The sequence below is a fragment of the Rattus norvegicus genome, chromosome X, assembly GCF_036323735.1.
Source record: "Rattus norvegicus strain BN/NHsdMcwi chromosome X, GRCr8, whole genome shotgun sequence".
Classification (NCBI taxonomy): Eukaryota; Metazoa; Chordata; class Mammalia; order Rodentia; family Muridae; genus Rattus; species Rattus norvegicus.
In genome coordinates this window covers 6,000,522-6,015,574 of record NC_086039.1, presented here as the reverse complement: position 1 = coordinate 6,015,574, position 15,053 = coordinate 6,000,522, and the positions used below count along the sequence as shown (strand labels likewise).

The window sequence follows — 15,053 nt, the reverse complement described above, 5'->3', positions numbered from 1 at the left end:
AAGGCTCTTAGGAAAACTGTCATGTACCAATACACCAAGCAAGTTACAAAACAGTATGTCTATTGGAGCTCTCAACCAGGATATAAGCCACAAAACAAAAACAAACACAAAAATCAACCCCATATTTCTTTGACCCCATTACATTTGAAAAATGCACACAGCAGTATTTCCTTCTAAATATAAAAGGTCCTAAGAAATCTAGCAGGCAGGTAGACTATTTTGCTTTTCCTGTCAGTTTCTTTGCCCATAGAAATCTCATGCTTCCTCAATACATTTGTTAAGTACCATCTCAGAATAGTGGAGGCTATACTTGGCCCTATATAGTATATCACATGTGCTGATGCCAAGTTTGGGTGGCCAATTATATAAGGAGTGCTCTAAAGGCAATTTCTTCAAAACCACATAGGGGAAAAAGTAAGAGAGATAGTAAGGGACACTGAAAGTGACAAGTACCTGGAGAAGAAATATACTATCAACATGCCCCAGGTCAGAAAGGAAGATACCAATGCACAGACCAATCTTCCAGGAAAAAAAAATCAACAGCACCTGCCTTTACCTATGATTTTGTGAGTCACTGACAACCAATTATTTATGATTTAGTGTCCCTTTTGGAAGAACTGGAATCAATTACACTGGATTTTATTTGCTGTATTATATTCCAGTTTTGAATGAAGCCAGAGCACCAAGTGGAATTAGATTACCATTTCAATGTTCCTCTATTTCCATGTTGTGGAGGGTCTACTCTAGTCTCTACACAATACTGTACTAGTAATACAGACATGTGGGTAATCACACAAGCAATGCTGGGGTACACAGAGCTGGGTTTTCTCTGCGTCTCTGACTCTTATAACAACTTTAGAAAACTAAGCACTTGTGTTATTATCTGTTTATGATGGAGAAACTGAGGCTTACAAAGGGTCTTTTTATGGTTTATACATATATAAAATGAACTCCACAAGATCAGTGAGCTAAGAGTCTTGATCAAATAGTCACTGATACAAGCTTGGGAAAGTAGCAAGAGAGAATGGAGACAGTTCTCACCAGAGAAGAAGACAGAAGGGTTCTTGTGATTCAGGAAACAGCTTGGCCGGCCTGCCTGCCTGCCTTCCTTCCTTCCTTCCTTCCTTCCTTCCTTCCTTCCTTCCTTCTTCATTCCTTTTTCTCTCTCTCTCTCTCTCTCTCTCTCTCTCTCTCTCTCTCTCTCTTTCTTTCTTTCTTTCTTTCCTTTCCTTTCTTTCTTTCTTTCTGTCTGTCTGTCTGTCTGTCTGTCTTTCTTTTTTCTTTCTCATTTTTATTGGGTATTTTCTTTATCTACATTTCAAATACTATCCCCCTTCCCAGTTTCCCCTCCAGAAACCCCCTATCCCATCCCCCACACCCTGCCTCTATGAGGGTGCTCCCCCACCCACTCATCAACTGACTCCTACCTCCTGCCCTGGCATTCCCCTACACTGGGGCATTGAACCTTCACAGGACCAAGGGCTTCTCTTCCCACTCATGCCCAACAATGTCATCCTCTTCTACATATGTGGCTGGAGGCATGGGTCACTCCATGTGTTCCAGCTTGGCCTTTCTGAGCTCCTTTACTCTTTAAACAAACAAACAAAAAATAATACTGATTCATGTGAGCAAGGAAAGGCTTGTACACAATGAGGTAGATAACATATAACCCAAGGCTAGTTTCAAAAGCTGCAGCTTTGTTGCATGCAAGCCATACAGTGCTAAGTTCATGTTTATAAAGCCAGCAAATTGCTGTCCCACCAATGTTTGAGGAAAGAAACACTTCTTGAAAATTACACTAATTTAAATGACAAGGGGTAGTGAGAGATTGGGCAGCTTTAGACTACATCCACTGTTCAATTTTGATTGTTTATCTATACTAGAAGTTCTATATTTCAATACCCAAACCATTAAAACTCTATCAGATGTTCCTTCCCTAAGATGGGATAATCTTGATTTAACCAAACAAGGATATTTTCAAACCCTCCATCTACTGTAACAACGATATCTTGTTTTCTAAAGATTTTTCTAAAATTGAAGAATAACCAACATGCAATAAACCACACTAATTAAATTAGATGATTGGGAAGTTTGCAAAAAGAATCACCCATGAAACATTAACATAAATAATAAAGTGAAATTATCCACTAGATCTGGTTTCCTTTTGCCCTTTTGCAACCCTTCCCTCTTGCTACCCACCCCTCTATTTACTACTTCATATAATCACTACTGTAATTTTTGCCATGAACAATTTCTAGAAATTGATGTAAACAGAATTACATAGAGTATGTTCTCATAAGGGCCCTCCTTTTATTTAAAGTAGTAACATGTTCTATTACTCAGCAGTATCCATTGAGATACATTGTTCTCCCATTAACTTGAAGTTCAGCATTTGTGCTTTTCTAGTTCTTAACCATAACTAATAAAACTGCTGTGGGCATTCATGTACAGCATCGCTTTCTTGTCTCTCGAAATGGGACATCTGGGTCACATGGTAAGTGTGTGATTGACATTTTAAGAAATCGTTAAATTTTCTTCTAAAATACTTTCACCATTTCACATTTCTTCTTAGAGATCAAAACCATAAATAACAAAAGCAGTAACTCTTTTATGCAGATGGGCCCCTTGCTAAACAAAAATATAGAAGTTAACAGGAATGCATCACTAACTAGTCAGGCCAGATATAAAAAATCCGTGCATCCTCAACTTCTACTTGATAGTCAGCCTTTTTACATCTCAGCCATTCAAAGAAAATGTAGTTATTATTTTTATTTCCTTAAAAACTAATGATGTAGAACACCCTCATGCAGTTATCTACAATATATAGGTATCTTCTTCAGTGAAGAGTTTGTGGAGATCCTTTGCTCATGTTTTAATTTTGCTGGTTTTATTATTGAAAATGTTATCAGTTTTCATGAGTGGTTGAAGGCTGGAAATAAACTCAATCAGATTTTACAGAACTTATAGTACACAGTAAATTAAAAAGCCACAAAAGATTTTCTAAAGACCATGCTGAGCTAAACTATTCTGTTTTTGATGAGCTTGAAACTTCTTCAAAGCTTGCAAAGAATTTAATTATTTATATGACCACTGCTGCAAGATCGAGAACATAATTATTGAACATGGTAATCCTATGTACTACAAGATATCTAAAAGTGCCCCTTGGTTATTCCTCAGAAAAATTACACAATTTTTATCCATAAGTCACATTTCAAATCATCTCCTAATCATATTATAGTCCCACTGGTTCTATTTTACATAAATAATTAATACTTTTTCTTATTCAAACTCAGACCAACATCCAAAAGTAAATGAAGTTAAAATCTGTGTCACAATGTTTGTGTAAATGGTGGCAAATAAAATGTGACCTGCAAACAAGAACAGGACTTCCCATCGAAAATGTGTTAGGAGCAGCTAAATTTGTGGATGGTTCTAGGCACTGCTCTAAGGGAAAATAGGCCTTGGTTCTGTTGTATGGCACCACCAGGTCGGAGCTCAATTGTTACAGTTGATGTGGGTTTCCTTTTAGATGCCTGGAAAATGACTCTGCTGACCACATCCACATTCTGAAATACTTTTTGAGAACTTGTAACCAAACTGCAGGAACTGACTCATTTTGCAGTACCCAGCCACCACACAATCATTTCAAAGAGACTCAAGTCAAAGTCAGAAATACCAAGGTTTCAGAATACAGGCAGAAAGTTGTCTGGATTTACATGGCAGGAGGGGGAAGTCCCAGGGTACAGAGGACAAACAAGAAGGACCAAGGCAAGGAGATTAGGCCTCGGAGGAAGGACACAACACAATTCTTACAGACAGAATGTGTGCTGTTGTCCTCAAGGCAAGAGGCAGCTCTCTATTTCTAGATGTAGCTTTAGTGGAGAGATATACACAGGATGATTCGTACAAAATGGTGTCTTAAAAGGCCATTCTTGAATTCCCCATCCTCTTCAGTTCCTCAGCAAAGTGATGCTCAGTCCTAAGCACTCCCTTGCTTCATAGGATGGAAGCAGGAATGGACAGTATGTCTCAGACACCAGGAATAATGAAGGGCTGACAACTAGGCTTGGAAGCAGTGGTTTCATTTCTACTTACCCACAACTAAAACAGATTAGTCAGTTTCAATCTAAGACAATGATGCTATCCAGCCCAGCTGAACAAAACCATAAACAACAAAAGCAGTAACTCTTTTATGCAGATGGGCCCCTTGCTAGACAAAAATATAGAGGTTAACAGGAATGCATCACTAACTAGTCAGGCCAGATATAAAAAAGTTTGGATAAGGGCTCAGGTATCATGAAATAACATCTACTCAGGCAAGATTTATGAATAGCTATCAACCCCATTTGTTGTCAGGCATGATCTAGTCCAGGTGTCTATATAATGGTGTACATATCTTTTATGTCTGTTCTCACCCATGCCATATCTCTTAATATGCAAACTCCCAGATGAGAGTAACTGCATATACTTTAGGCACAAATCAAGACTTTCAGTATCAGATTAGAAAAAGAACAATAAGGAGTCATCTCTCTACCTTTTGGGAATGGCAAGTAGTTGTTTTCAAAACAACTTTAAGAGAAAAGGTATATGAATTACCACCCTTCCCAATTCATTTTATTTTCTTAGGTTCCCTTTTTGTCTCAAGTGGGAAAGTCAGTATGCTTTAACAATTCCTAACTTGTGAGAAACATAATTATATATATTGGAAGCAGTGGTTTCATGACTCCTCTAGGACCTCCCTACTTCCTACACTGTCCATTTCTCTATCTTCCTCTTGGCTCCATATGCAACTCATCCAAGGAAATAGATGTGCTCATAAAGTCCCAAGCTTCCCCCTATTTCCACACTGAGATCCTGAGTCAGGTCAGGGAAGGACAAAAGGCAGCAAATGTGCCCTTCCTCCCCCACACCACACTGTTCCCAAAGTAATATATATATATATGGAACTGAATATAAAACAGAATTAGTGGAAAAGATAAGTTGCTTCAAGTTCAAAACAAAATGTACAAAGACATGCCAAATGAGAAGAGAGTTACAGATAAACATAACTCAATCAAAATGCACCACTTTTAGACAGTCAAGCTACTAGTCACCTCTCTGAATACAGAGGATAGGAAGAACTACCTACATTGAGCTTCTTCATCTTTGTTTACTAGGAGCTTCATGGTAATCACCATAACTAGAATCATGAAATCAGCATTTTACTAAAAGAAAGTCTGCTACAATTTACATCCACCCTGGGTTCATACAGTGTAATAAGATTCACCTCTCTAGGTTACCTATCAGTATCACAAACATCCTTGGAAATATCCCTCTTCTAGGTAGTAACTACATCCTACCTTCCAGAAACATTTTGCTACGGAAAACAGATTCCTAAATGATTAGTTTGATGTGTCCACTGCAGTTCTGTTTCTTCCTAGAATAATTTTCCTCTGGCTACCACCATTGCTATCTCTCCTCTCTCTGTGTTTCTCTGTACAAATGTCATCAGAGAGGCATTACAGTCAGCTGTAGATAAGCAGATGAATTCTAACCCGACACTACTCCCTCTCTATCTGGGTTGCTTGTGCTTTCTGCCATGACATTTACTAACATCTGCCATATATTTATTAGCTTCCATCTACCATGTGAGCAAGGACTTTGTCCACTGCCACATTCTCAGATGCAGAACACTAAAAAGAACCTTTTCTCCATGTGGTATCTTTGCCTATTGATTCTCCTACATAGTTATCAAGTGTATCAAGTGTAGGTGGCACCTGAGACAACTTTTATCAACACCTTACTAAAAAAGTCTGAACTTTAAGGGTCAGGAGTAAAGGGGTGAATGAATGATCCATTTACCTAGTGTTAAGTGAAATTGTACATAGAAGAATGAAAGGAAGGAAGGAAGGAAGGAAGGAAGGAAGGAAGGAAGGGGGATGATAGAGAAGAATGAAGGAAGGGAGGGGGAGGGAGAGAGGGAGCGAGGGAGAGAGGGAGGAAGGGAGGGAGGGAGAGAGAGAGAGGGAGGGAGAGAGGGGGAGAGAGAGAGAGAGAGAGAGAGAGAGAGAGAGAGAGAGAGAGAGAGAGAAGCTTTTTGATAACTTCCCCATCATACAGGGACAGAAAACCCAAGAGGAGTTATTGGTGCATGGTTGCCAAACAAAATGTGGGAAAGTAAGAAACTCTGTTAACTAATTTGTTTGCTTACCTCTGATCTACATGTGTTTCCTAGGAATGCAGATCTCACAATTCACACTGAAATTGTGTCTTTTCAATGTTCTTTTCTTTGTTCAATGTTCTTTGTCTTATTGGATAAAAGATGCAGGTCAGCCTATTTCATTGAAGAAAATTTGAACGATTATTAAAAAAGAATCTGTGGGCGGTGAAATCCAGTTTGAACATAGTACTGAATTACAAAGTAAACCCTGTCTTCATGAAGAATATTCCTGACTGCAGTGTGGTGAAAAGTACCACTTGCTCTATAGTGTTAGTAGTATTACATCTTCCTCTTCCCACTTGCAAAAAAGCATCCCTCCTTACTTTTCACAGCTATACTTGAAGATTGAAAACAAATAAGCAACAGCAACAACAACAAATCAACCAACCAAACTTTACCCTCAACCTTAGATCAGAATCAGAATTCAAGTTCATTTTAAATTATTTATCTTTTGGGGAGGCTTCTGTTAATATTTACTCTTCTGTAGAGAAGTGGTTTGAAAGTTTAAGTGACATGAAATCAGATTTAAAATTTGGTCATGAAAGAAGGAAGTCAGTAAGTCCATTCATCTATCCATTTTTGCTATATAGTTTTCTCTCCCAAGACTTCTTCTTCATTTAAGCAAGGAACCTGGTTGACAGAAGATGTTTAACTACCGTTTGTGTCTGTGAGAGTTACAGTGGCCCCCAAAAGACAAGCATCAAACAAAAGACCTTTACTAAGGAAAAAGGGGCAAGGTAAGTTTATAACTTACAGCTACTCCTACTCTATAAAACTTTAATCCCGTTTTATAGACTTTTATCCTATCCCTTTTTTTTTTCTGTCTTTCTTCTGTCTGTAGGAAGAGCTTGAATGGGTGAAAATAAGGATGAATGAATGAACAGAAAAATGATGGAATGAAGGGATGCCTCATTTGCATGTCTTCCTAGAGGTAGGATTAGTTCAAGAACAATGAAAATTTTAAGAGATTCACAAATCTTTAAACCCATGGCCTTGGATGGGCTGCCCTTACCTGCCCTCTACACTGAATTCTTAGCATTTACATCATTTACATGGAGAGGAATGTATCATCCTTGAAGCTACATTTCCATAATCTGAAACTAAACTCCTGGTACAAACAGGACATTTTCTTTTTCGTGGGCATCAGTGGCTGCTTTTAAGCTGTTCCTACAGAAAGCTTTCAGAACTAGATGGAGGTAAAGGAAGCATATATTCATAAATACAGATTCTGGTTCCCTTTACCTTTCTACCAAAAGGTCACCCAGTGATTCAAGTGTTCACATATTTCTTCCCTCCACCCCCACCTTCAAGTGAAAACTTGAGGGGGAAAAATAGGGGAAGTTAGATGAGTAAATTTATTAGTGCTTTAGATCAACTGAAAACAAGGAATTCCCCCTCCTGGATTTCAGTGGCTTAATTCTAACTCATAAAACACCAGTGACTAAGATAGTTCCCACTGATTTGTGAAATAAGAAGCAGAAAAAGTCAACTGTGTATTTCAACATTGAGAGGCCCAGGTCTGAAATATGTTACACTTTCTACAACAGAATTGAGAAGATCACTACTGAAACTTTTGGCTTCAGCCAACTTTTACTCTGCATTTGGACCCAAATTACTTCCCATCTGGGCAGCCAACAGCCTATTTGGATTCAGATTCTGTTTCTACAACAGAGAAGTGGCCTGAAGTAAGTTCCTTTGTTTCTCTGTTCTTTGGACCCCTCACCTATAAAATAGACATAACACAATAGTACCAACAGCTTGCTATGAGGATCTCACACAAATCATTGCCAGTAGACTATCTACAATAGCAGCTACCTAAAACACACTCAATCTACAATGAATAGTAGCCAAAACTTTTTGCAATTTTAGTTAATCTACTATGCAGACAGTCACATAGAGTTTAACCATAAACACATAGGCCTGGAACTAAACTGAAATGGTTTGGGGAATACAAGTGAGTAGAGAACCATCACTTCAGGTTCCCTAACATGCTTTTTTAAATGTAGGATCAAGTAAGTGTGAGGTCACATAACTCACTATCCAGGCTCTGTGATTTAGAGAACCCAATAGACTCACTTAACTACCAAGGGGAAAAGTAAGCTTAAAACACAAACATACTTTTTCCCTAACCTTGGGCCTCTTACAGAATAAATAGCTCAGATTTGGAGGTGATTTTGTACGCAGGTAATCAAAACTATCAATGCAAGCAGCAAATCGTGGTTGGGTCTATACAAATTTAACCTATTTTTCTTAGTTAAGAACTCTACCATTGGGATTGGGGATTTAGCTCAGTGGTAGAGCATTTGCCTAGCAAGTGCAAGGCCCTGGGTTCAGTCCCCAGCTCCGAAAAAAAGAAAAAAAAAACAAAAAGAACTTTACCATTGTGTGTGTGTGTGTGTGTGTGTGTGTGTGTCTGTCTGTCTGTCTGTCTGTCTGTCTGTCTGTCTGATGGGGGTACCAATGGATTCTCTTTTTAAAATATTTTTTCATTTAAAAAATGGTGAAGGCAGAAAAAAACCCTATAACATTAATAGCAAGGTCTCCAGCAGAATAGACAGTTACTTTAGGAAATCATTTTTTTTAATGGCAAGAAGGGGAATATGCTTTAAAATAAAACCCTAGCCTGGCCTTCATTACAGACAATTCCACCCTGCACTTCAAGAGAGTTATTTTACTTTTTACGTACAAAGTTATCACTATATTTAGATTAGTATTTTAAAGTGATTTCAAACAAAATAGGTGCTATTTATAATAGCTATTTACAATAGCTATTATAAATGTTTATAAGAAAAGTAAATGTTTTGATTGTTATACTGACTTAAAAAGACATCAAATCCAACTTTTGTATGCATCAAATATGTTCCTTCAGAGAAACTAAGGGAAATGAGCTATAGTCCTATATTTATATAACATAGTTTACTGCTAATAGCTCGTGTGCTGTGCTTTATGTCTAAGATTAGTCTAAATAATTTAAAATGTATAAATTATAATAAACAGGGGAGTGAGAGATAAGTTATAGCTTAGAATCCTAACAAGTTGAGCCAGCAGATGCTAAGATTAAATCACTGAAATTTTAAATATATAGTCTGTATAACAATTGTTTTATATTGATCATTTTTCAAAGAAACAAGGGTAGTTTACTAGGCAAGGATAAGATATTTTAGATGAAATATACGTTCTAATTCAGCTGCTCATCTTTGAAAGTAGTTAATAAAATGACATTACTTTGCATACGCTCCTTAACTCTTATTCTTCCTGATATCCAGAAAATAAATGGACAATCCTTAATATTATATATACAGTAACTCCATTCAAACTGGTTTAGGTTTTTCTTCTGAATAAAAACACCTATCCTCCAAATTTAGACTATGTAATCAAAACAGTTTGTTTAGGAGAAATAAGTTTTCAGAACTATTACTATAAAAACCAGTATACAACAGTAAAAAAAAATAGTCACCAACATTTTTTTCATGTCTATAGCATTTTGAAATGCACATAAGGAAATTAAGTTGAAGACAGACATCAAAATATAGATCCAGAAATCTTTAAGTGTGTTCAGTGCCAACAATACCAGAAGCAGTTGACTAAAATGGCAAGCAAGGACATAAACTGTACAACATGCCAACAGGAAATAATTGCTGAAACCCTAAGCAGGGAAGAAGTCACAGTAACATAAAATGGGGAGGTTTAGAAAGAGTTTATTTTTAATGACTAGAAACATATAGGAACAAGAGAGCCACTTTGTACATGTTTGTTTGTTTGTTTGTTTGTTTGTTTGTTTGTTTGTTTGAGATACACTTTTAGAAGTCTCCTTTTCTAGATTCAATCATGCAGTTTAATTTCCTGGGGCTGCCCGGTTGCCCAAAGGCACTTACTTACTTTGCCCAGCATGACTCTTATGCTAAAGTGTCATTCCCTCTAAAGTGTCCCTTTCTCCCTTAATGACCTAGACAGCTTTCTGGGTAAAAAGTTTCAGAAAATAGATATGAAAAGATTTTTTGTAATTATATGCAAAAATTCCTTTGGAGTTAAAAAAAATTATTTCTTTTGTCTTAATTTGTCCCAATTAAAAAAGTAGACTCACTGAGAAGGAGCTTGGATTCATGAAACTCCTGTAGTCCACCCCACCACAGACCTGTGAACAAACATTTCACACAGGGGAGAGAGGACCCTGTTAATGACCACAGTGGTAATATCACCATCACCTTCACAGGACATAGGCACAGGGCAAGCAGGACTGCAGGAAACAGGTGACACACCCCTCTGACTCAGCCAAGTTTCACTGCTTGCAAATCCTGGCTCTATTATTTCCTTCCTATATCATTTTGGGAAATTGGCTTCACTTCTCTGTGCACTATTCTCTCTACAGTAAAATGGAGTAACAATCATACTGGCCTTTCAGTTAATACATGTAAAGCGTTTTACATTAAAATCTAACTCCTGGGTAACCATTACAAACTGGTCAGCACTGAACTAGATGCCGGGGATATATTTAGAAAAATATCTAACATATAGCATAAGTTTAATAAACAGTAATTCAAAAGTCAAAAAGTCTTATCTGGCACTCTGATGCTCATATTACTACAAATGTTTATAAGGAGACTGATTATTTAACATACATACATGCATACATATATACATATGTAACTCCAGGAGAGGTCTGGTACTCTATTCCAGAATCAAGTATGTGAATATTTCTCTGATAAAGCATACAGACTTAGTGAGCTAAATAAAGACTACAAGTGGCCTCATGTAAGCTCAGGTTAGGACTTGCCATCAGTTTGTGATATGAACTTTTTCTTTATTTGTCAGAACCTTTTGGACTTTAGAAGAATTGGTAGGTTTCTATTTATTAAGTAAGGGATAACCTTCAACTAAAATTTTTCTTCACTAGTTCTTGAGGTATGAGTAACAAAATAAATTGTTAAAACCATTGTGGAATAGAAAATACCTTCAGGCATGGAAAATGCAATAGTGCATAATTAAATCTATGGTACATATTAGTCTAAACAGTCTTTCTCTGAAACAGTGTTTCCGAGATTCTCATCCTGCCAATTCATTCAATAAACACCTCAAAGTCTCTTTTTAAAGAATGTTAAAAGATAAAATACTTATGACTGCTTGATAAAACGCTCCTATTTATTCCATAGGAAAAAGAAGACAAAAGCTAGGAAATGCCAAATGAACAGTTGGTTGGAAAGCATGTGTCTCATAAGAACACCGAAGCCTCCGCAGTCATCCTTAGAGGGAGAGGAATAAATACTATACCAAACTGGTAAGCCATCCTGCTGCTACCAAAGGAATTCTCTCCACATTGCATTTGAAGGAAATATTTGCAGCTCTTCAAGAACTTACAATAATTGGTTCAAGATGTTCTTCTCATGGCTGGTCAGCACTGGATAAAGGGTGAGCACAACCTCATGGAGGTTGACTTTTACTCATTACTCCATATGTTGGTACTTATCTCTCCCAATTTTTTACATACTGATTTTGTATTATATTATGGCTTCCTTCAAGGCCTATGCTTCCCACTTCCATGGTGATCCTGTATACAAAGGCAAGTCGAGAAGACCCAAAAGGAATGGAGATCATTATAATGACTCATGGTTTTCCCCCTTCTTGTTATACTTCTACTCATTAAGAGTATAGCAGGAGGTCTGAATGACATTTATGAACTGAGACCTTAAAGCTATATTTCAAACCAACTACTCAGTTTTCAGAGAAAAAAACATTTCAAGGCTTATTTGGGTTCTAACAAATAGCTGTTGTTGATTTAAGGCCCCCCTTTAAAGTAAGCTTACACACACACACACACAGACACACACGCACACACACTCACACACAGACACACTCACACAGACATACACACACAGATTTGAAAGTATACAGTACACTTATCAAATACTATTGGGTAGAAATGATTGAGGTATATCTCTCAAATGGCGTCCTTTAACGTTGTTTTGCAAAACCTCAAAGATCAAATATGCTAAAATACCAGTATCTTCAGGAAATCTGGGAGAGAATTCAGAACAATGCTTTTAGATATACATTTAAAATAATAAACTCAGAACAAAGAATGACAAATTAAATTTTAAAGATGAAGCTTTTGGGACATACTTTCTAACATTTACCATTCCAATTTTTATTATATCCCATTTTTATCACTTAAGACAATGGATTCTAAACATCTGAAGAAAATCTAAAGCTTTTATATACTCTTTTTCCTATCCTGCATGTATTTAGCTCAATATTAAATTACCATGGTTTTCTACCCAAGTATTTACATGACATACGGAAGTAAAAATAAGTATTAGTCATTGAATATATACTAGCAGTAGGATATAAATTAACTAGAAATACTATCATGCTTTTTCACCATTTTTCTGTCTCCTCAAATCTAGAAGTTCATGTATGTCAGGAGGGCACGCCTTAATTAAGCCAAATGACATGTGACATCCATATAAATTTGCAATGCCAATGTACTGATTTATGGCTGGATTTGCATCTCACAACCATGATTGTGTTTTAATGAAACTGAAGTCTTGGAGATTTTAGCCTAAGAAAAATGATCTCCAAACCTTTAAACTATGTGGGTGGGCCATAATTTATAGATTCCAACACACTCACCTTCCTATTCCCATCTGCAGCCCACTCAACTAACAGAAACCCGCAGTTCTGCTACCCTGTTATGGCTTTCTTTTTTTAAGTTGAGAATTTTATGATTTCAAAAGGAACAGAATGGGAGCCAGAAGTCAAGAATGTACAATCAACTTTAAATTTAGTTGGAGGTACTTAACACAAAATAAATAATATTACATTCTTTATAATTCAAAGCCCAGTTCTGTTCATGTCAAAATTGGACATTTATACTCAGAAATGAAGATTGCCCACAATACCTATATGTAAGTACTGATACTAAAAATATTTCCATCTAAATTTACGTAAGTATATATCACATCATTACTTCTACTGACCAATAAGAAACAGACAAAAATCAAGCAGTCACCTATTGTCCTAATCTGCTTGTTGGGCTCGATCTTTATGCAATCTTATTTCAGCAAAGTCAAGAAGTCAAACATTCACACTAATATAAAACTGCTATCTCAGTGTCCTTTGGAACACAGATATTCACAGCTTTACTGTCTTTTTCTGGAATAGGAACAGCTCAGATTCAAAACCGGAAAACTGAATTTTACATTTCTGAGAAAAAACGGAAGGCAGACACATGGGTATCACACCATTAAGAGTTAGTTGCTCATCACCATCTTGAAAATGTTATGTACTGTATGGAAATCAGCACCCTTTTGCTTTACTAATGTAATCAAATAGCACAGTCTTAAAATCATGACATGAATGCAAAACAAATTCTATGACCAACAAAATCTGCCGTTCACAATCAGATGTTTTGGGTATACTGCTTCAAGTTTCATTTTGTAAAGATCTAGATAAAATAAGACACAATGGGAAACAAAGGAGCCGACTAATTCTGAAAGTATCTCTTCAAATTTCAACTTGCTAGTCAGACTGAATGCAAATCTCTATCCATGGAAAGTTAATGTAGTAACTCAAGCAAACAGCCCATTTTGATTTCATGCTTTGCCCCACTAAAAAGGAAATCACGTCCAAAAAGTAAGATCTGGTTCTATTACATATGTTTGGCTGAACTAGTAACACCCAGCTCATTTTGTTAATTACCTGGTTCCTTCTCAGCCTTTATGCTTTACTATGGGGTTGCCTGCTTGTAAAATTCCTACCTTTGTTTATATATTCTCTGTTCTACACACTTGTTAGGGGTTTGTGAATAATTTTGCAATTCTCCCACACACCATATGATATCTATTAGGGACAATGCCACTTTTCACTTACCGATTCTGGAAAATGCAGTGTTTCCTGGTGACAGAATGCCGGGAGCTTCCGTTTGCTGAAACTCCCTCTTCTCAGCTTGGTAAATCTGATTATAAAACGCCTTTGTTCTGATCGCATAAGTCACTTCTTTCCACAAAAGTTTTCTAACGAGTTATCTGCATTTCATTCCTGTGACAAAATGAATCAGACAAAAGGAAAAAGGGGGACAGGGAATAAGTCCATACAAGTTCTTGGCGCACATTTTCAGCTACATTTTTCTCAGTTTAATCAGTAAGCTGCATTAAAGTGACAGTTTCCAGTTCAGGAAGTCAGAGTTTGATCAAATCAGCTACAAGCAATCTCAGTGTCTTGCTGGTGTGCAGACCCCATGGCTACAGTCACTTGGTCATTTATCACATGAGGAATCACTGGACAGTCCCCACCCCATCCTGCTCCTGATGAGCAGCAGCCAGCGGGAGAGTGGAAGGTGGACAGTCGTCTAACCCGGGACTTCTTATAGGGACCTGACAATTAGCTGCTGACCAATGGCAACCAGGATGTAGTACCTAAGTCACATGACAGGGAAGTCCCTATGCCTGTAGAATTTTTGAATTACTGGGGTTATACAAAGGACACTCATTCAGGAAAAGGTGGGGTTCATAAGCCGAAACAGAAAATGCCCTGGCTGTGACAACTCGAGCTTTAAAACAAGTAACACCCTAACCTCACCCAGACAGAGAAGGAGCTGAGACCCAGCCAGGATGGGAATCAGAAGAATGTCTGGCATGTATTAAAAAATAATCCCAAAGCAGAGGCTGAGTTTAAAAGCTCAGTTGAGCTACAAATGAAACTGCTCATCTCGCTTCTGACGGTCTCTCGTACAATTTCACATTCTAAGCTTCATTCTGCACAGCTCCACAGAGGCTTGCAGAGCCACCATAGGGAAATGGGTGAGGTGCCTCTCTTCCCTTCGCACAAAGGGTCCCAAGGGAAGATTCCTAAGTCAAAC

General features: G+C 37.4%; 2 long non-coding RNA genes across 8 annotated transcripts in view; one reads left to right on the top strand and one right to left on the bottom strand.

Moving 5' to 3' along the window:
• LOC120099384 (uncharacterized) overlaps positions 1–11,478 on the top strand; it is a 40,942-nt gene extending 29,464 nt beyond the window's left edge. Inside the window, exons 2-5 of the long non-coding RNA XR_005498568.2 lie at positions 6,790–6,936; positions 7,041–7,130; positions 7,747–7,884; positions 11,350–11,478. This is a non-coding gene — a long non-coding RNA (uncharacterized LOC120099384). The remainder of the gene's footprint in view (positions 1–6,789; positions 6,937–7,040; positions 7,131–7,746; positions 7,885–11,349) is intronic.
• Positions 1–15,053, bottom strand: part of LOC120099382 (uncharacterized) — an 81,711-nt gene that overhangs the window by 8,647 nt on the left and 58,011 nt on the right. For 3 of the 7 annotated variants that reach the window (XR_005498557.2, XR_005498563.2, XR_005498566.2), the window contains exons 4-6: positions 14,066–14,233; positions 11,555–11,744; positions 6,191–6,313 (exon numbers count right to left, since the gene is read on the bottom strand). This is a non-coding gene — a long non-coding RNA (uncharacterized LOC120099382). Of the gene's footprint in view, positions 1–1,427; positions 1,589–6,190; positions 6,314–11,554; positions 11,745–14,065; positions 14,234–15,053 lie in introns of all 7 variants that reach the window. The other 4 variants (XR_005498560.2, XR_005498565.2, XR_010061261.1 and 1 more) reach the window with 4 other exon arrangements.